Source organism: Marmota monax, unplaced genomic scaffold (assembly GCF_021218885.2).
Source record: "Marmota monax isolate L192 unplaced genomic scaffold, Marmota_monax_Labrador192_F-V1.1 WCK01_AAM20220418_F8-fsc01408, whole genome shotgun sequence".
NCBI lineage: Eukaryota > Metazoa > Chordata > Mammalia > Rodentia > Sciuridae > Marmota > Marmota monax.
In genome coordinates this window covers 46,651-68,504 of record NW_026692949.1, presented here as the reverse complement: position 1 = coordinate 68,504, position 21,854 = coordinate 46,651, and the positions used below count along the sequence as shown (strand labels likewise).

Sequence of the window (21,854 nt, the reverse complement as noted above, 5' to 3'; positions counted from 1 at the left end):
CTGGAGCAGCCGGGGAGGGCGGGGGAGGCCACGCGGGTCTTCTGGCCTGGAAATGCCGCCGGCCTGGCTTTCGCTGTGGGCAGCGCGAGGCTCGGGCTCAGTCTTGCGGCCTTCTCTGTCCTGGAGAGCGCCACCGCCCTCCCTGGCGCTTCGCCACCTGAACCACTGGGTGTGGGGCTCCTGAAGGGACGGGGCCTCGCAGGAAGGGTCCTGAAGGCCGTCCACCAGGGTGCTGGGGTGTCCGGGAGAGCCTGTCCACGGGTGGGCAGCGGGTAAGGGCGGGAAGAGGGAGAGGAAGCAGAGGTGGGAAGGCGGCCGGTGAGGGCCGCGCGTTTGGGGTCCCGGCGGTGTCGGCGTCGGAGTCCGAGTGACCTTGGTTTCGGTTTTCTTTCGGAAAAGAGCGAGGGGAAGCGCGGCGTTAGGTTGGGGCTGAGGTGAGGACAGGGAAAGGGAGCGCAGGGGAGCGCTGTGGAGTGGCCGCCCGCAGCCCAGCCGGCGGCCAGGGCCTTCAGGCGCGACGAGGCCCGGGCAAAAGGGATTCCCTGACCGGGAATCGAACCCGGGCCGCGGCGGTGAAAGCGCCGAATCCTAGCCACTAGACCACCAGGGAGGGACGGTGGCCTGCCCAGGTGCGCCCTCTCGTGCTGGCTGCTGTCCGCGGAGGCACTTGTGAGACCCAAGGCGCCCGCTGGGAAGGCTGGAGCCCCAGGAGCCTGGCGACTCCTCACTGCCGCAGCGCATCCGCCACCGCCCTGCCACCGACGCCTCCCACCCGCCCAGGCCTGGGCGCGTCTCTGGGCGGAGGCCAAGCACACGGAGCCCGCCCCGGTTCCGCCCGGTCCAGCTTTCGCACCGCCAGGCGCCAGCGCCGAGCGCACCCTCGTGGCCACCGCGGCTTCTGGCCCGGAATCGGCCTCCTCGGCCCGCGGCGAGCGCGAGCCCCCAGTCCTCGCCCTGCGGGGGTCGGGGCTGCTCGGGACTCGCCGGCTCCGGACGCTCACCGCGCGGGGGGCTCATTGCCGTAGGCGCCCGCTCAGGAGCGCGGAGCCAGACGCCGGCGCAGGACGTCTCTGCCGCTCGAGTCCCTGCGCTTGGCCTTCGCGCGTCCCCGTCGCGCGGACCCGCCGGTCCGCACCGAGTCCGAAGTGGGGAGAGGCCCTCGTGCCCCGCGGGCAGGGCCCCTGGGCGCTCGCGCCCCCAACGATGGTCAGCTGCGGGAGGTCCCGGGGCCGCGGGGGAGGGCGCGATCCCCAACCGGGGCTCCCGCCGTGCGCCCGTCCCGCGCCCGGGTCTCCGCCGGACTCAAGGCCAGCAGGCGGGCCTGGGTGCCAGTGCTGGGCGAGGCTGCAGGGAGCGGTGGCTCCCTCCCCGCCGCTGCTGGACGCGCACGCCGCCGGTCCCGCGGCCTTCGCCGGCCTCCCGGGGCCTCCTTCCCTTCCTCCCGCTTCCACCCCTCCCCTGCCTCCTCTGCCTCCCGCTTCCTGTTCAGCGACTGTTTCCCGAGAAGTACCTGTCCGGTAAAGGAGCACGTCCCCTCCCGGGAGTCTGGGCCAGGACACTTACGCCAACCAGCCCTTCGAGGGCTCCCCCGCGGAAACCGAGGCGCTGCCTGTGCCCGAGTTCGGCTGCCGACGGCAGAACACAGGCGACCGCCCTTCTAGGTTCTGCCCCCCGCAGCAACGTGTTGGTGGCGAAAGGCCCGGCGAAGCACCCGTGATCGCCGCAGCAAGGACAACGATGGGCTCAGGGGGAGCCCTGGTGTAGGGCTTCCCCTAGGACCCGGGGCCCGGCTCCTGCTGCCGGGCTTCCAGCTCCTCCTGCGGGGCTTCCAGCTCCTCCTGCGGGGCTTCCAGCTCCCGAGCACGCCCCTTGCGCACGGTGCTCCGGGGCCCACTCTCCCGCTGTCGGAGCTGCAGGAGCCGGTGGCTTCGGGGCTCCCGGAATGTGTATGGCTCCTCTGCGAGCTGCGGGCCTCGCAGGCCCGTTCCCGCAGCGTCAGCCCTCGGTACTCTTGGCTCTGACCAAATGCTTGTCCTTCCCGGTCCAACCCGGCACCGCAGGGTCCTCCGCCCCCGCCCTCTCCCCCACTCCCCAAAGCCTGTACCCGCTCCTCAGCGCCTCCTCCCCGCCCTCCTGGCAAAGGAAACCCCGAGGAGTTCCAGCCACTGTCACTTATTCTTTCCGACTCAGTTGAAGTCTGCGACTAAATCGCGCCTTGGCGGTTTTGGACACCACGGGCAGCAAAGGGGTTTGGCTGCTTTTAAAGATCGGATGAGATTTCAACATTTCAAAACGTAGAGGAGGGAGCTAAGGCAGGGCGGGAGGGGGGGATTTAAGGCCTTGGGCGCCCAGGCTAGAAAAGCTGGACGGTCTCAGACCCACAGGCTAAGCCCCCACCTCAACAAACAACGCGCCGGAGAGGAAACACTATCCAAAGCTAAGGCGAGGAAGGAAATAATAAAGGTCAGAGCAGAAATCAATGCCCTGGAAAAGAGAAAAATAATAGAGAAAACCAAAGAAACAGAGCTGGATTTTTTGAAATGAGGGATAAACTAAATTAAAAAAAAAAAAGAAAAAAGAAGAAGACCACAGCCATTAAGAGAATCAGAAATGAATCAGAGACTCCAGGCACTACAGACTTGTAATACTAACAGAATAACAAGGAGAAACTTGGAACATTCTCTGTACTCATAAATATGACGACCTAGATGAACTGGGGGAATTGCTCAAAACTACAAACTACCGCATCTCGCACAATACCCAAGAGATCATCTGGAGCACTCCACCATGATTGAAGAAATTGGATTCTGACTTTCAAAATAGCCAGAAAAGAAATCTCCAGGTCCAGGTGATTTCGCTGGAGAATTCTGCCAAGGGTTTAGGAAGAATTACCACCAGTTCTGTGTAGTCTCTTCCAGAAGATGGAGGGGGCGGGAACACTTCCCAACTATTTCTTTGAAGCTTTCATGGCCCTGAATCCAAAACCAGACAAAGAAATATACAACAACAAAAACTACAGACGAATATCCCTAATGAATATCGATGTAAAAACAACAACATATTAGCAAATATGACTCAGCAATATAGAAAAGGAATTATAAACCATGACCAAGTGGAGTTTATTCCAGGGATACAGGGCTGGTTCTCCAGAAGAACTTGAAAACTGTCTCCAGAAGAAAACCCACATAAATCTACCAATCCACGAATAGAAAGCCAGTGGCACTCAATCCCAGCATCACCAAAAAGAAAAGAAAAAAAGACAATGCTATTGACAGAGTTCGACACCCCTTTCCTGGTGAAAACCGCTTTGACAAGTGGGAAGAGAAAGGAACTTTTTCAAGAATATAAAGAACAACTGGCAAAAAGAAAGAAAGAAACCCCAATAGTCTGAACTCACACTTAAAGGAGAAAGACTGAATGTCTTTCCTTTAGTGACATAAAATGGGCCCCCATGAGAGAAAGGACCCCTTAGGACTAAGGGGAAAACACCTCTTGATGGACAGCCACGCCAGCTCTCACTCTTATGGGGCTAACAGCCATACTAGAGAATCTGGAGTTAAAAAGTACATCAGGACTGGGGCTGGGGCTCAGTGGCAGAGAACTTGCCTGGCACATGTGAGGCACTGGGTTCCATCCTCAGCACCACATAAAAAGAAATACATGAAATAAAGGTCCATCAACAAGTAAAATATAATAATAATAAATAAAAGTGCATCGGTCGTCAAGACTGTGAGTGTGAGATGACACACCAGGAGACAGGAGGCTGGGAAAGTCAGTTCAGCCTCCTGAGACTAGGTGGTCAGCAGACGGGCCAGCGGAATCCAGACTAAGCAGAGTCTACACTGTCCTGAAGCTAATAATAGCAGAGACTTTCCCAGGTGATAAGCGCATCTCCAGGTGGTGAGGGGGAAACACGTGCCTAGGAGAGTCACCGAAGTCACTTCTACCCTGTTAACCTAGTAAGTTTTCCAGTCCTAGGTGGAGGCTCACGATGGTCATGAGAGATGTGAGGCACAAAGAAGCCCGATGGGGAAGAGGACAGTCGCCATCCAGATCCCACCTCGCTGTGTGCTGACCTCAAGAGATGACGTTGCCGCCTGGCCCAGAGAGGCCACGGAAGCCTCTCCCCTTTAGTCTTTGGCTGAGTCCATCTGGGGCCTCTGTCCTCTAAGTGCGGTCTCCCCTCTGCTTGGACAGTATTGCCCCCTTCCTTGCTGGAGTCCACCTGAGGTCTCGGTCGCCCCAGTGCTGTCTCGCTTCCGGCTGGAAGGAACAGAATTCCCTAATAAAGCCTCGCCTGTGTTTGAATCCTTTCTGGGTCCATCGTTGACCTCTACAGCTCTGGGTCCGGGGAGCCAGCGTGGGCCACCTGAAGACTGAGGTCAGAGCACTTAAGTGCATTCCCGACACTGGGCTTTCAGATGAGCACTTAGGGAGAGCAATCGGGAAAGACGGGGAGAGAAACGGCCTGCAAGGAGAAGACGGACAGGTGAACTCTTCCCCATTGTCCTTTCCAGTGACAATAGACAGACAGACAGACAGAAGCCCCTGGGCACTGTACAGAAAACAAACCTAGAAGGCTCTGACCTTTGGTGAGGAGAAAAACAAAACAGATCACCAAAGGATCTCAGGACCCAGAAAGTTCAGATGGAATGTCCACAGGGTTCTCTTTCTTTCTTTTTTTTTAAGAAAGAGAGAGAGACGGAATTTAGTTTTTGGCGGACACAACATCTTTGTTTGTATGTGGTGCTGAGGATCGAACCCGGGCCGCACGCAGGCCAGGCAACGCGCTGCCGCTTGAGCCACATCCCCAGCCCCTCCGCAGGGCTTTCTTCTCACTGGTATAGCTCAGAGGTACAGCTGCCCCAGGAACGCCAAAGGGTGCAGATCAAAAGTCCCCCAATGATCCTGTCTCTGTAGCCAAAAGATCAGGAAGAGAGAGGGCAGCCAAGGAAGGCAGAAAACACCGACAGAAGGTGTTGGTCGCATCTCTGCCACATTTTGTCACAAAATACCTGGGTATATCAACTTACAAAAGGGGCAAGATTTATTATGGTTCACGGTTTTGTAAGTTTCACTCCTTGATTGGCTGACCCCATTGCTTCTGGGCTGTGGGGAGACCGTGCATCCTGGCCACATCACCCACAGAGCAAAGCTCCTCACCTCTGGGCAGGGAAGTGTAGAACAGGGGCTTTGACCGGGATCTCATGATCCCCGCTGGAGGGCATGCCCCAGTGACCACAAGACTTCCCGTTGGACCATGCCTCTTCAGGATTCCCCTCCACTCCAACAAGGTGGGGACTAAGTCCAGCTTCTCAAAAATTAAAGACAAAGGAAAAACGGAACAATAACAGTTTTTCCTAGAAGGTAAAAATAATTCCAATGACAGCAGACTTCTTATCAGAATCCAGTCAGGAGTGAGTGGCACAGTGCTTCCCATGCTAAAGACAGTAAGGGTCAACTCACACTCCTATGTAGCCACAGGCACCTTTCAGCAACTAAAGGAAAATTAAAAGATTCTCAGATTGAGGAAAACTAATGGAATCTGTCACCCACAGTTCTACCACAAAAGAATGGCCGCTAGGAGCTCTCTAAACAAAAAGGAAAACAAGAACAAACAAACAAAAAGAGAAGAAAATTTGAGGCATCAGGAAGGAAGGGGAAAAACACAGTAAACAAAATAAGATTCCCTTCTCCTCTTGAGTGCTCTGAATTATGTTTGATGATTTAAGAAAGATTCATACACTGTTTGGCATGGTTCCAAACTGGTGTAGAGGAAATATTTAAATGAATGACATTACAAATGGGGAGCGCAAAGAGATATAAAAGGCAGCTAAGTTCTCTATAGCTCACTCGAACGGGCAAAATAATGTCACTAGTGTACCGTGTTAAAATATAGACGTAGATATAAAAATATATCCATCTTGAGAAACCAAGAGAGCTCCACAAATAGATCGTATTAACATCACTACATATACTCCAATATGCAATTCCAAATATATATTCCAGTCCCCACAAGAAGGTAGCAAATAGAAAACGGTCCCAGAACACAAATGAAACTTTACAAACAGAAAATGAAATATAAAATGGCAGACTTGAGCCCCCTCCTTTCAATAAGTACTATTATTCTTTGCATTTTTATTTATGTATTTTTATGTGGTGCTGAGAATAGAACCCAGTGCTTCACATACGCTAGTAGGCAAGCGCTCTACCCCTTAGCCACAATCCCAGCCCCTAATAAGTATTCATTTTTAAATGCAAGTTTTCTGATTACATCCATTCAAAGACAGACTGTAGAGGAATGGAGTAAGAGGTATGACCCACCGGAGTGCATGCTGGTTACAAAGAAGCCAAAGTCAAATATAATGATACAGGCAGGTGGGAAAGAACGGATGGACAGAGCTATACCATGCAGCATTAAGCAAAGGCAAGCAGAGCTGGCTGTATTAATATTAGATAAAGTGAAGTTCAGAACAAAGACACTAACCAGAGACCCACAGGCACATTAGGCAATGGTAGAAGGGTGGGTCCAACATGTGCAACAAAAACCGGTGGAACTGAACAGACAATTTCACAATTAGAGCTGGAGACTTCAATAATACAGAGAACAACTAGTCAGAATCAGCTGGGATCTTGAATAAACCAACAACACAATCAATAAGCAGGAAATAATTGTCAAGCTTAGAAACCTCTGCAAGAGCAGAATGCATACAGTCATCGGCCCAGATTCACAGGTTGAACGGCTAACTTCATCAGCCACTAGGCATATGATAATTAAAGTCCCAGTGAGATATCAGTGCACACCTATCAGGATGTCCTCAATAAAAGCCTGACGACATCAAGTGCTGATGAGGATTCAAGGAAGCCTGGATCACTCATATATTGCTGGGGTGAATAGGAAGCATCAAAGCCACTCTTTGGTCAGCTCCGTGTTGCTGTGATCAAAATACCTGACTGAACCTGACGAAAACTTTATTTGGGGCTAGAGTTCCAGAAGTCTCAGTCCATAGTGGCCAACTCCTTTGCTCTGTACAATGAGCAAAGGCCAGGCAGAGATAAGTACTGGGGCTCCCACAAATACCTGTATCGTAAATTTCATAGCAACTGAATTCTTAATATCTGGCGGCAGCGGGAGGGAATGTGGACGACCTTTGGGTAAACAAATTATGGGTTATCTATCCATAGCATGGAACAGTACGCAGGCATTTGAATACAAAAAGAACAACCCATTCATACACTCAGCCACCGGAATGACTCTCCAGAGAAACTCACAGTGAGAAACTGTAATCCCAAAGGCTAAACACTGGGTTCCATTCATACATCATGTTGAAAAGAATAAATCACAGGAATGGAAGTCGATTAGAGGTGGCCAGGGGTTAAAGAGGAAAGGAGGGGCCGTCCTGAAGAGAGGAGACTATCATTCCAAAAGGGCCTCGAGGGGGCTGGGGTGGCAACTCAGTCGTAAAATGCTTGCCTAGCATGTGTGAGGCACTGGGTTTGATGCTCAGCACCACATATAAATAAACAAAATAATGTTCTATCAGCAACTAAAAAAAAATAAAGTTTAATTTAAAAATAGGGGCCCTCGTGGTGGACTTTTATGGTGATGAAAATATTCTTGCTTATATCAATATCAGTGTCCCGGTACTACACTACATGCAATATTTTAAAAAACACCACCGTTTTGTAAATACCACCAAATGTTACAATTTGAGGAAACTGGGTAAAAGCTACAAGGGATCTCTCTGTATCAGTTCTTAAGATAGTATGTGAATTACTTTAAAAAAAAAAAACACATGTACTAAATGAAATCTAAGTATATTTCTCCTTGTTTGTCCTGGACGTTGTTTAGAAAACATTAAGGCAAACAAAACTTCCCAGCACCCTTGATACCCTTGAAGATAGCACCAATAACACCAGGCTTTGCACCTTTTTTAAAATGAAGAGTATAAAATGTTCACTGATCCCTACTGTTCTTCTTTGAGGACTGTCCACAGTTTCTTCTTTTCTCCTCTGCGTTTTTCAAAGGCATGGAGAACAAAACTACTCTAAAAGATTGTACTGGTCTGAATTCTTTAGAGAAACAAAACCCATATTGTTCAAACATTATTTGCATAGAGAGGCTTATAAAAAGGCATTGGCTCACGTGATCATGGACACTGAGAAATCCTAGACCTCATCTGATCCAGGAGAGCCCGTGCTGTAGTTCCAGTCCAAGCTCAAGTCCCAAGGCAGAAACTGATATCTCAGCTCAAAGACAGTCTAGAAGAGAGAAAGAGGAGCTGGGCTTGTGGCTCAGTGGTGGAGCACTTGCCTGGGAACTGTGAGGCACTGGGTTTGAATCTCAGCACCACCTGTTAGGCTGTAAACAAGTCTGGATGGCACCTGGCAAAATGCCATTGGAAGTGGTTTGTGAAGTAACGCCAGTGAGCCATTAAGTGTGGAGATTCCTTATTGGTTGACTGCTGTATCGAGTTTATGTTAATTAAGATAAGCTGTGTGAAATGCATAAATACCCCTCCGGTCCTACAATAAACGGCGTCCACTCCTGCTGTATCAAGGTACACAAGTTGTTCGTCACCCCCCCCCCCCGCGGTTATTTTGCTGCAGCTGGACTGCAGCAACCACCTATAAATAAATCAATTAAATAAAGGTCCATTGACAGCTAAAGATGTGTATTTTAAAAAGAGAGAGAGAGATCTTCCTTAACCTTGTTTTTATTTTTTATTTTTTCTTCTTCTTTTGTTGTTGTAATCCAGGGCTTCCAGTTGACTGAATGAGGCTCATAGACATCGAGGAGGGCAATCTGCTTTATTCAGTTTATGGATTCAAATGTTAATCTCATCCAGAAACACCTTTGGAGACATACTCAGAAGTGTTTTACCAAATGTCACAGCACCTTCTGGTCTATCCAAGCTGACATGTAAAATTCACTACTCCTATACCCTCATCACTCCGAGTAATACATTTAGCATAACGTCTTACCCAATTATAAAATACAGCTACTACATTTCAGCATAACGTTGGCTTCTCCTTTGCAGCGGTAATATGTTGGGCTTTCAGTGAACACGGGGTCATTTTGACCTCATGTGGTCTCACCCAGCCCCTACCATCATTACCACCAGTGAATTGTTGGCGTGGCTTTGTTTTTTCAAAATATCAGTAAACTCTGGACTTTGCTAATCTCCCTTTGCACAGGTGGCTTGGTAGAACCCCGCAACAGAGGCCAGTCTTCTCTTGACCTGAGTGATTAGGTCACTACCAAGAAACGATCATGGTTACTGGAGGACTCTAAAATATCTTGGAAGTTAAGCTGTGCAAAACATGCAACAGCATATCCGTGTGTGATGTCCACTGGGGCCTGCTGATGTGGCCCTCCCCCCAGGCCTTAGCACTGCCCCTACTGGAAAATCATGGATAGGTAGAAGAAGAGAAAGTCTGCCACCCTGGCAAGTTCACAAAGAAAGGGCAATTGATAGAGTTGGAAGTAACGTGGAATATGATTTGTCATCATTCGTGGGGGAGATAAATTTGTAAAATATACAAAAGTTAGAAGTATCAGGTAAACACTGTGATGTAGCAATTGCACGGCCAGTTCTCTGCACCACGGAAATGTGGTAGTGGTACAAGAATGATGGGCAGCATTATTTTTCAACATAAAATCTCGAACCAACCCAATTTCAAAACCATTTGGAAAAGGTCACTGAAAACTGCAAAAACTAAGAAAGAAAGGTTTTTTGTTGTTTTTTTTTTTCCTTTTTTAAAGGAAGTGGATAATCATATTGGGGAAGGCACTGTTGACCCCCTCCTGGGGCCAGGGTACTAGTGCACCTGTCCACTCTGCTGCTGATGAAAAACAAGAAGAGAACCATCCCAGAGTTGACCTCAGTGGTGGCAGCCTGTCCAGGAAGGCAGAACAAGGGTGAGATGGCCCTACACTGCAGGGTGGTGCGGTCCCTAGCGCCCTGCCGTTGCTAAAGAGCGGAACGGAGGCTAAAACGACCGGGCAAGAGCTGTTTGCCAAAGAAGGAGGCTAAGCGTCCCTGGGTGGGCTCGAACCACCAACCTTTCGGTTAACAGCCGAACGCGCTAACCGATTGCGCCACAGAGACGCGGAAGGGCCTCTGCAGGGAGTCCATAGGGCCCAGTGCACACTGAGCCGTTTTCCCCAGGCAACGCGCCATGGCTCCTGCAGAATCCGGGGCAAATTCCCAGAGCTCAGAAAAGCCGCCCGATCAGCGCGGCCAGTTGGAAACCTGACCATCGGCGGATTCCGAGGCCAGAGGGCAGCAGAATGGCCTCCACCCCGAGCTGCCAGGCGCTGATTTCACGGGAGACGCCCGCTGGGCTCCGGGGTCGAGGCTTCTTCCTCGTCCTGCCCTGAGTGGGCCTGTCCCCCCCTAGCGCGCCGCCCTGGGACGGGCCGCAGGGTCAGTGCTTTAAAGGACCCTGAGAACGGAAACGCGAGCGTTTTATCCCAGGCCAAGGTCTTTGCACGAAGCCTCGACTCGGCCAAGTTTCTAGGCCTCCGCGGAGGCGAAAGCCGGGAAGGCCCGGTGCACCCGAGCGCCCTCGAGGTCCCGGGGCTCACGGAGGCTGGGGTGGGCGCGGGGTGGGCGCGGGCGAGAGCAGCGACCCGGCGGCCGAAGGCCTCGGCCAGGAGCACGAAGGGGCGGAGGGGCCCGACCGGCGGGAGACTTCAGCGAGAGGGCAGCCTGCGTCAGGGCCGGGTCCCCAGGGACCAGAACTGAGTTTCACTGTGGCCGAAGGAGAGCAAAGGAGGGGAAACGGACGGTGGCGAGCAAGACAGGCGACGACCTGCTGCTGTGAACAGGGAGCCGCGGAGTAGCACCCCTGAGCGACGTCCACCATAGGGACGTCCACCACCCGGACCGAGAAGGCGCCGCCCGTCCTCGCCCGCGCGGCGCCGTGACCGTCCAGTGGTCAGTACTCTGCGCTGTGGCCGCAGCAACCTCGCTTCGAATCCGAGTCACGGCCGGCCCTGCACTCACGTGGCCCCCCTTGTCTTTCAATCCTCACCGCCGCATCCAGTGCCAAACTTGCAGGTGGCTCCAGAGCTCTCTGGTCTGGAGGAAGAAAGGAAGCCCCGTCCTTGGCCAGGGCTCGGTCAGCAGAGAACCCGAGGATTGAGGTGCTGCCTCTGATGCAGTGGTTGTGGTCGACCTCCTTTTTCTGGTTCACATATTGCAGTCATCCGTGGGGTCGTTTTAGACCAATTAAGAAACGAGATGAGATTTGCACTCCAACGAGGCTTTGGAAACAAGGTCGAATAACCATAGTAAGTGAATGACGTTCCCCAACCAAGTGTGTGTGTGTGTGTGTGTGTGTGTGTGTGTGTGTGTGTCGGGGGTGGGGGGACAATAAAAACCGCAGCTCACAGATTAAATTGCACCCATCCTCAGTGCATGGCCCCGTGGATCGCGTCCCACAGGAACCCTCGTCTAGAGCAAGTGACAGAAAATTGCCATCAGCTCAGGAAGTCCGTGGAGTCTGTTTTCCGCCCATCCCCACAACCTCACTGAAGGGAATCACCACTGTGTTTTCTATCTCCAGGGTTAGTTTTGCTTTATTCTTGAAATTCTCGATCAAATACCATACTTTTTGGCCAGTGGTTTGCATTTGGGTTGTTTTTTTGTTTAATGCAGCATAAAGTTTCTGCCATGCATCCATTTGTTGTCACGATCAGTGTTTTGGTATTGTCCCAAAATGTGAATATAGTAAAGTGGATAGAGACCGGTTATGTCTAGTTGCAGCCCTGGAGAAGAAGGTGGCTATGAACATTCCCGTAGAGGTCCCCTGAGGCCTTGTGCATTCATTTCTTTTGAGTACAAACCTAGTGATGGAATTGCTGGGTCATGGGGCAGGTGTATTTTAAACTTCCTGAGAAGCTAGCAAACCGTTTTCAGGATGTTTGCACTGTCTTACTCTCTCACCACAAGAAAACATACTAATTATTTTTATGTTTTCATTTTTGATACTTTGTTTTCTTTTTAGACATACATGATGGTAGAGTGTCTTTTGCATATTACACATACCTGGAGTATAACTTCCCACCATTGAGGTCGTACATGACGTGGAGTTACACTGGTAGTGTATTCATAGGTGAGCAAAGGAAACTTAGGTCCTATTCATTGTACTCTCCTCTTCCCATTCTCCTCCCTTCCCCTCATTCCCCTTTGTCTAATGTTATATATATATATATATATATATTTTTTTTTTCACCTTCTTTTTACCCATTCCTTTGTTAAAGGGCGAATTAGGCTGGTTTCATAGATTAGCTGTTGTGAATTGCTGTCAAATTGATGTGCCTCTGTCCCTGTAGTATGCTGATTTTAAGTCCTTTGGATGTATACCAAGGAGTGGGATAACTGGGTCAAATGGTGTTTCCATTCCAAGTGTTCTGAGGACTCTCCATACTGCTTTCCAGAATGGTTGCACCAAATTGCAGTGCTGCCAGCAAAATATGAATGTACCTTTCCCCCCACATCCTCACCAACATTTGTTGTTACTTGTATTCATGATAATTGCCATTCTGACTGGAGCAGGAGGGAATCTCAAGAGAGGTGAAAGACCTCTCCTGTATGTATTTTGGTAATATGGTCATTTTGACAATATTAATTCTGCATGTCCAAGAACATGGGAGAACTTTCCATCTTCTAAGGTGTTCTTCAATTATTTTCTTATTGTCCTGTAGCTTTCATTGTAGAGGTCTAATGTATATGTATATGCATATACTTGGGAATCTCTCTCTATTTTTTGAAGATAGTTTTCCTAGTGCCTCTTTCAATTGATTCATCATTTATGTATAAGACTGCAATTGATTTGTGGGTGTTGATTTTATATCCTGCTCCTTTGCTGAATTCATTTATGAGTCCTAGAAGTCTTCTGGTAGAGTTCTTTGGGTCTTCTATGCATAGAATCATGTCCTCAGCAAATAAGGATACTTGAGTTTTTCTTTTCCCATTGGGAGAGAAGATACAAATTCTTGTAAGCTCCTGTTTTTAACTATCTCTTAAAAGTGACCCATTCGGGTGGGTGTGTAAGGGTATATTATTGTTATTTTCCTGAATGAGCAATGATATTGAGTTCCTTTCTTATTTCTTTTGGTCATGTAGAAATGTTGTTGGAGAGATGCTGATCAGTGTCTTTCCACCTTCCTTTTCTTTTTCTTTTTTGTTATCGGGGATTGAACCCAGGGTGCTTTACCACTGAGCCTCATCCCCAGCCCTTTTTATGTTTTAAATTTTGAGATAGGGTCTCACTAAGTTTCTTAGGGCACTACTGGGTTGCAGAGGCAGGGCTCAAACTTGCCATCCTCCTGCCTCAGCTTCTAGTGTTGCTGGATTTCAGGCCTGGGTCCCCACACCCACCTTGTTTCCCCTCTTTTTTTCATAACCTTTTACTATTAGACTCATTTAGATTTGTGAAAGATAGTAGACAGTGCACAGAATTTCTATACACTTTTCACCTGGCTTCCCCTAGCCTTTAACATCTTACATTAGAATGATACCTTTGTCCCAAGTAAAGCATAAATACATTTGCTACTAGGAGTAGGATACACTCAGGAGATAATGGAAGACAAAGAGGGCCTTGCTCAGAGAAGCCACTGTTATGTGTCCTGAACTAAGGAGGATTGCCTTTGTCCTTTGCACCCAAGATCCAAGAAATATCTTAACTGATCAGGGATATGGAATTTAGAACTGATATAGAAAAACATAAAGTCATTTGAAGCAGAACAGTCTAGTTATAAAAGGCAGAAAGAGATTTAAGGACATGCAAAGAAATTTTACATAAAAAAAAAAAAAACAAAAACAGGAACCACACGATGAGGTGGTAAAAATGGGTCTAACTAGACCACGAATCTCCAACACAACACCTGCCCATCAGAATAGACCTAGTTCACTCATTTTGAATATAAAAGCAAATTCCAGCTATAGAAGCTAATCAGACAGAAAAAGATAAGACGGTGCTATTCTGTACCAGGCTGCTCGTAAGCACAAGTGGACAAAAGCAAATGGCTGGTAGAAAGAGGAACAACATCCTATGGCTCCACCATCCACTGTTCCTCCCTGAACCAGCCTCTTGGGTGGCCAAAGAGGGTGTGGGGGAGGGCAGAATTCCTGGGAACTGTCCTTTATTGGCTCTTGTGTAAGTCTCTGTAGGACATGAGAATCTCAAAGCCAGACTCAATCCTTGGTCCTTTCCAGGGATGCAGAAGGGGAGGAGAGAGGAGAGAGCTCCATTACCACTCAGATGCAGAATAACCCAGGGACATACCCAAGAGTGCAGCTGGGTTCTGAAGGTCTTTGGGAAAACACCTGACATGGGTCTCAAGGTCTGGAGGATGGGCTTGGGAGGCAGTGTTACAGGGTTGGGGCCTGGTGGGAATCGAGGCCCTGTGAAGACCCCTTCAAACCACCCGTGAGTTTATGGAAGGGAAAGGAAAAGAGAAAGGGAATACTGTCAGGCGAGAGAGGGTGTGGGTCCCCTCAGAGAGGAGAGGGACAGAGTGCCTCTCCTGCATTCCAGGTTTATTGGGGATCCTGAGAGTCCCGCTCAGGTCCACCTCTTCACTTGTGACTGACAGTAGAATGACATCAGACTGGCACGTCCCCTCTGCCATGACAACTCTAGGTCACTTTGGCCCATGCTGACAGTTTCTAAATGGACCCGTGGCCATCAATTTTTACAGATTTTAAGATTAGAGGGAATTATCCTTTACTCCCTGAGTTCTGAGCCTCGCCTGTTGAAAGGGTCAGAAAAGGCTCCCCCTCCAGGGTAACTTGTGCTGCTCTTATGGACTTTACTTCCGGCCTGCATTTCTCCTGCAGGTATGGCAGGTAGTTCGCTGAGAAATTGGACATATCCTGGCCATGAAAGTCAGGCAGGGCTGCAGGGAGATTGCTTCTGGAAAAAGAAAGCCTGCGTGAATCAGCTCAGTGGAGCCTGTGTGTGGCATTATTCCCGTACCCTCGTGTTCCCGCCACTCGTCAGCCCCTAGCAGCCGCCACCCATGGCAGGGCAGGGGCTATATAGATTAACAAGCGAGGAAATGACCTTTCCGTAGGTTCGCGACAGATAAAGACCAGGGACCGAAAACGGGTGAATTTCTGGTGTTTTCCTGTAGCGGGTCTCCACCCGGTTGTCCAGAGCCCGCTGCAGACTTGGCTTCTTGAAGCCAGATGGTTTTCTTCACGGTGACGTCTGTATATTATTGCTTTCCCCGTCACCAGTATGGAGCAAGACTTGTGACCCCAAGCATTGGTGGTTCAATGGTAGAATTCTCGCCTCCCACGCGGGAGACCCGGGTTCGATTCCCGGCCAATGCACGCCTTTTCTTGGCGCAGCTGGGAGCCCCGCTTTCGCCTTCCCTCCCCTGGTCTCCAGCGACCCGGGTCAGGAAAGACCACAAAGTCCACGACCTCAGGGTCATTTCCCAATTGCCACACAGGGAGGGATCTCGGCAGGCACAGGGAGGCTACCCAGTGTCGGTTTGTGCTCTGCAAACCTGCTGCACCTTTCCTCCTCGGATCTGGAGGCTCCTGCGCACGGATTCACTTCCTGCACTTGGACAGGTCACTGGGCCGCCTCTCCCTGCAGAAGGGGACCGTGAAGGGGACGCCCGACGGCAGCGCCAAGGCACCCGGTGCGCACGCCGCGCGGGAGGCGCGGAGCCCAGACCCACTCGCGCCGCGGGTTCTTCGCGGGGCCGCCGCCGGCCGGACAGCCGCCGGCCGGACAGCCGCCCCTTGTGTCTGGTGGCCCCGATCAAAGTCAGTCTGCGGCGTCTGGGCAAAGTTCAGGGTGGCCCAGGAGCGCGGCGAGGGGGACGCCCTTCTAACCCCCTGCTTTCGCCCCCCGACGGGCGCCCTGCGTTCTGCGCAGAGTTTGGATCCCCTGGGGCTCTGCAGCCCAGCTCCCCCCCACGCACGGCCTTGGGCCACTTGGGAGGAGCCCGGGACAAGCCAAGCTGCGTCCCGTCTGTGGACCCCGCCTGTTTTCACCCGCTCTTCGCCTGCACAAGCCTGTGTGGGTCGCAGCCAGTCCACGTGCTGCCCACTCCAGCGCACTGGCCAAGCCTTAACTCTCTTGAAAGGGCCTCAGGAAGAGCTCGGAGGGACACGCCAGGACAAGAGAACTGAGTAGGCTTCTCCCCTTTCTGTGTCCTCTGTCCTGCCTCTGAAGGTCAGCCGCACGCGCACCGCGGTGCATAATTGGCTCCAGTCTGCAGGGCATCTCTCCTGCCCTGCTCCTCCTCCCCTTCCTCCTCCTGCCCTGCTTTTCCTGCCCCTTCCCCTCCTCCTTCCCCTCCCCCTTCTCCTCCTCCTCTTGCCCCAGCTCCCCTGGCCCTCCTCCAGCTCCTCTTCCTCCTCCTGCCCTCCTACTCCCCTCCTCTTCCTCATACTCCTCTTTTCCCTGCTCCTCCTCCTCGCCCTCCTCCACCAGCTCTTCCTCCTCCTCCTGCCCCTGCTCCTCCTCGCTCCCCAGCCCCTGCTCCCCCCCCCCTTCCTTCCCCTCTTCCTCCTCCTCACTTTCCTCGACTTGCTCTCCCTCCTCCTCCTCTTCCCCCATCCTCCTCCTCCTCCTCCTCCCCCTCCTCCTGCTCCTGCCCTGCTCCTCCTCCCCTTCTTTCCCCACTTCCTCCTCCTCCCTTTCCTCCCCTTGCTCCCCCTCCTCCTCCTCTTCCCCCCATCCTCCTCCCCGTGCCCCTGCTCCTCCTCCCTTTAATTACCATCTTCCTCCTCCTCCCTTTCCACCCCTTGCTCCCCCTCCTCCTCCTCTTCCCCCTCCTCCTCCTCCGCCTGCCCCTCCCCTCCTCCTCCCCCCCTCCTCCTCCTGCCCAGCTCTTCCTCCCCTTCCTTCCTGTTTTCCTCCTCCACCCTTTCCTTCCCTTGCTTCCCTCCTCCTCATCCTCCTCCTCCTGGGCCTCCCCCTCCTCCTCCTCCTGCCCTCCTCCTCCTCCCCTTCCTAGCTGTCTTCCTCCTCTACCCTTTCCTCCCCTTGCTCCCCCTCCTCCTCCTCTTCCCTCCCATCCTCCTCCTCCTGGGCCTCCCCCTCCCCTCCTCCTCCTCCTCCTCCTCCTCCTCCTCTTCCTGCCCTCCCCCTCCTCCCCTTCCTTCCTGTCTTCCTCCTCCACCCTTTCCTCCCCTTGCTCCACCTCCTCCTCCTCTTCCCTCTCATCCTCCTCCTCCTGGGCCTCCCCCTCCCCTCCTCCTCCTCCTCCTCTTCCTCCTCCTGCCCTGCTCTTCCTCCCCTTCCTTCCTGTCTTCCTCCTCCACCCTTTCCTCCCCTTGCTCCCCACTCCTGGGATTAAATCTGCTCTTCTGCTTAGAGTTCTTGAATGGAAGCTTAGATGATACTTTGGGATTTTTTCATTGTTGACGTGTGCACTCATTGCTGTGAATGCACCTGTGAGCATTGGCTTGGTTCTATTGCTGTTTATTTACTTAATGTCATTAGAGATTGAACCCGAAGCACTTTACCACTGGGCTACATCCTGAACCCTTTTTTCACTTTTTATTTTGAAGCAACTTCTCCCTAAATTGCTAAGGCTGTCCTGAACTTGTAGTCTTCCTGCCTCAGCCACTCAAGTGGCTGGGATTACAGGAGCACCACTGGGCCTGACTCTATTGACACACTTGTATTTTCATTGTCATGTATTACAAATGTTCAATATCTCCCGAGATATTTTGTTGCATCTGTTGTAATGAAGGGTTATGTTTCATTTGCAAATTTGGTTGTTTCCAGCTACCTTTCTCCTAGAGATTTCTTGTTGAGTTTCATTGTCCTGAGAGCATGCTTTGTATGATTTCTATTGCTTTCTATCTGTTGAAGTGTGTTTTATGGGCCAAAGTGTGCAGATCGTGGTGAGTATTTCACATGAGCTAGAGAAGAACATGTTTCTTCCTTGTCGAATGAGGTGATCTATAAACCTGTGGTGGTGCTGCCAGTTCAACCTTATCCTCTTTGATTTTTCTACCTGCCGGATCTGTCGACGACCGATTGAGGGAGGCTGAAGTCTCCAACTATAGCCGTGCATTTGTCTATACCTCCTTGCTCTTCTTTCAGGTTTTGCCTGACATATTCGGACACTCTCCTGTTAGAGACCCTATTATTAAGAATTGCATCATCTTCTTGGGGGAACTGACCACTTTATCATTAAGTAATATCCTTCTTTACCCCTGACGACTTTCCTTGCCCTGAAGTTTTCTCTGTCTGGAATCAACATAGCTCCTCCAGTTGTCTTTCAATTAGCATGGGCCTAGTGTATCTCTCTCCTTCTCTTGGAGGCCTTGTGACCCCTCAGGACCCAAAGGCTCTCTGATCCCATTATTGGGCTGCCTGCTGTCTTTGGGTCAGGAGATCCTGGTTGGCCTGTGGGGGTGGGGTTTCTCCTGCTGCTTGGGGCTGGCTCTGCACAGCATGTGCTTCAGGGCCTGCACATTCTCAGTCCAGCTGAGCCAGGGACTTGTCCTGAAGGGCTGGCCCAGTGTTGGAGTTGGGGCCGCTGTCCACACCACTGTTGGTGGTCCTGGAGAGGATGTGGGTCTGTGGAGGGGCTGTGGGAAGGCTATCCTCTTGAATCGCACCGGGCACGTGGGCAGAAGATCTGGATTTCCTGCCCTCAGCATCCTCCCAGCTCTCAGGGAGAGAGCTCCTCTTCCATCTTACACGTTGCTTTCTCCCTTTCCCCGTTTTCACTTAGAATCTATCTGTGCTTCTCCACATTTAAGTAGGTTCCTTGCTGGGCATGTTGACCTATGCCTTAGGTCTGTAGTCCAAGCTCCTCTGGAGGCTGAGGCAGGAGGATTGCTTGATCCCAGAGGTTTGGAGCTGCACTGGACAACACAGTGACAACCTCTCTCCTAATTTGTTTTTACAGTAGGTTTGGAAGTTGCTCAGTATACCAGCAAGTGTCCTTGTGATTAGAGCAAGAAAAATCAAGATGAACCACTAAAGGAATATCTCTTCAGTGAGTCTGACATGGTCCGTTTTGATTTCCCGAGACAGAGAGAAACCTGCCATCATGATGACAGAGAGTGTTGCCTATGCCCAACTTTTGGTCCATCCCTCATAAAGGAGAGTCTGGGGGACAGGAAGGAGGAATTGTTTTGTCGACATGCTATTAGGCTGAAGGCCTAGAGCTTTGGATTCACACTCAGGCAAACAAGAGTCAAACTGAACTTGAGGCCTACCAGCCAGAAACCATCAACTAATCTCTAACCTTCTGCTGTGACCATCAAATACGATTTCTTTATTTTGTTTTCCATGAGCATTTTATCAAGTTTCCTTTCTTGCCCCCCTCAGCAGACTGCTAACTTGCTTGTACAGTAGGCCCCATTTTTAAATCACTGAATGTTCAAGTAAGTTCTCTTCAAAGTCTTTATTGATGCACCATAATTATACCTAATAGCAGAATTCATTAGGCCATATTTGTACGTACAGTTAATGTAATCAACCTCATCGTCAGTACCTTTCATTTGTTTCCCGCCTCCTCCCACTCTTTAAATGTTAAGGTGTCCAGGTTTATGGTTCACAAACGAAGGCCACCCGGAGAACTTTCCAGCGATGTGCGCACATCTTTATTGATCATCTGTGTAACTTTTTAACTTTATGCAGTACTTATGAGCACATAAGTACTGTGTAAACTGTGAGGGAACCTGGGTACACACACCCTAGATGCAGTAGTGAGTGCTCTCGGGTACTCTGATTCGGGGAGACTTTTTAAAAACCACCCAACTTTAGGGGTTCTGGCAGAGACACTGGAATGGATTCAGCTTGTCCACCTCTCAGGAAACAGTGTGTCTAAGTGTCAGGGCCCTGCCCCCTGGGGAGGCCCTGTATGGTGGATTTTGAGTCACAGGCAGGTATGTTCTTTTTTCAGTATTAATACAAACATTGGCAGGGTTTGGCACAGACCTGTAATACCAGTGGCTTACAAGGCCCAGGCGGAGGGGGATGGCAAGTTCCAGTCCACTCTTGGCAACTTAGTGAGGCCCTAAGGAATTTAGGGGGACCCTGTCTCCAAGACTAAGAAGGGCCAGGGGTCTCACTCAGTGGTTCAGTGCTCCTGGGTTCAATCCCTGGGAACCAGGAAAAGAAAAAACAGACATTAAACATGTTTGAGGGCTGGGGTTGTGGCAGTGGTAGGGCACTTGCCTCACATGTGTGTGGCACTGGGATCAATTCTCAGCATCACATATAAATACATAAATAAACAAACACATAAATAAAGGTCCATCAACATCTAAAAAATGTAAAAAAAAAAAAAAACATGTTTGACTGGTTTTTATTTTAATTCAACAAATCTGCATTCATTGTGAAAAAGAATATATTCCCTTCCCAGACCAACAAACCTATCTTAATTATATGAAAAAGAGAGTTCCCTGCACAGCAATCCTCCCTTGGTGATACACCTTTACCTAATTTGCGTCCTGTAAGCCAAGGCACTCAGGAGTCCCAGGTCCCATCTTGACAGTCCTGGGGTCTCCCTGGGTCAAGGGAAAAGTGGAAAGACCAGGAAAAGGAAAATCACAGTATCGCTTGCAGAACTTTCACCTGAGGATAGGAAAGTGGTCACCCGAGGCAGAGAAAGATGGGGGCCTTACGGGTACTTCCTGTGCCTGAGCCTAAAGAGCTTTTGGCCCCGCGTGTTTGTAGCGCAGACGAAGTCCCTGGCACTGGTCCCTAGGCATGTCGTTCCTCCCTCGGCACCTCTCAGATCGATTCAGCGGCCACCTTCGACGGTTCCATGGTGTAATGGTGAGCACTCTGGACTCTGAATCCAGCGATCCGAGTTCAAATCTCGGTGGGACCTTTTCCTTTTCTTTGTCGGAAGTCCCCAGCCGGCCTCCGAGGGACCCTGGAAGGACCCAGGAAGGACCCAGCCCTGTCCTCCGCGGACCCTGAGCTGGGAAGGCGGCGGCCACCACCCCGAGAAAGCCTTCGCTGCGAGGCCTGTGCCCGATGCAGGCGGCCACTGGTGGCTCTGCATAGGCAGATTCTGTCCAGAGTTTCTGGCTCCTCTGCGGAGGTGACCCCGGGCAGAGAGCGGAGTCGCCGGACCCTCCAGCGAGCGGCGGCGTGGAGGTCCCGGGCGCCAGGGGACACGAGCTGCAGCCCGAGCGCGAGCCGAGACCGCGGGGACCTGGCGCAGCCCGCCGGGCCCCAGGGACAGGAGGCGTCGCGCCGCGGCCGGGGCCGAAGTGCGGTGCTCTCTGAAGCCGAGCTGCGGGCGAGGCTCGGGTCCTGACCACTGCCCACAGTGTTCTGGGCGCCGCGGCGTGGAGCCACGGAGGGGCTGACCCCGGCCGCGCCGCGGTGCCCCGGGAGGCCACACGGCTGGCGACCAGCAGGAACGGGAAGGGCAGGGCGCAGGGGGCGGCGCAGCCCAGCCCAGGTCGCCGCCTGTGGCTCCTCCCCGCTCAGGGAGGCTCCCTCCGGTCGCCATCCACCGGGCACGCCGCCCCGGACGCAGCCCAGCACTTGCCGGGCCTGGGTTCCCGCACCTTCCTTTCTGGGCGGGCGGGAGGGGGTCGGCGCAGCGAGGCAGAGGCCCGCGGCTTGCTGGCTCCCTGGTGTGGAGTGCAGGAAGGAAACGCACGAAGCCCGCCTTCCCTGAGGCCGGTCTGCAGGCCTGGGATGGAACACTACCCCAGCTCCAAGGCACGGGCACACTGAATGGCAGAAGTCAAAGCAATTTGGGAACAGAGTGGAAAGTTTACCACCCCCACCCCCCTTCTCCATGGAAGCAGGTGCTAAGACCCTCACGTGAGAGGGATCCCCTGTACCCAGAGGAAAGAAGCATCTTATCTCTGAGCCAGGGACACGAC

At 51.7% G+C, this 21,854-nt stretch overlaps 4 non-coding genes across 4 annotated transcripts; 2 read left to right on the top strand and 2 right to left on the bottom strand.

Annotated features, from left to right (window-relative positions):
- Nucleotides 1-538: 538 nt before the first annotated feature.
- Trnae-uuc (transfer RNA glutamic acid (anticodon UUC)) lies at nt 539-610 on the bottom strand. The gene has a single exon. It is a non-coding gene; the product is annotated as a tRNA-Glu (tRNA).
- Nucleotides 611-10,038: 9,428 nt separating this feature from the next.
- Trnan-guu (transfer RNA asparagine (anticodon GUU)) lies at nt 10,039-10,112 on the bottom strand. The gene has a single exon. It is a non-coding gene; the product is annotated as a tRNA-Asn (tRNA).
- Nucleotides 10,113-15,279: 5,167 nt separating this feature from the next.
- Nucleotides 15,280-15,350, top strand: Trnag-ccc (transfer RNA glycine (anticodon CCC)). Its single transcript has one exon. It is a non-coding gene; the product is annotated as a tRNA-Gly (tRNA).
- Nucleotides 15,351-20,767: 5,417 nt separating this feature from the next.
- Trnaq-cug (transfer RNA glutamine (anticodon CUG)) lies at nt 20,768-20,839 on the top strand. Its single transcript has one exon. It is a non-coding gene; the product is annotated as a tRNA-Gln (tRNA).
- The last annotated feature ends 1,015 nt before the right edge of the window (nt 20,840-21,854 follow it).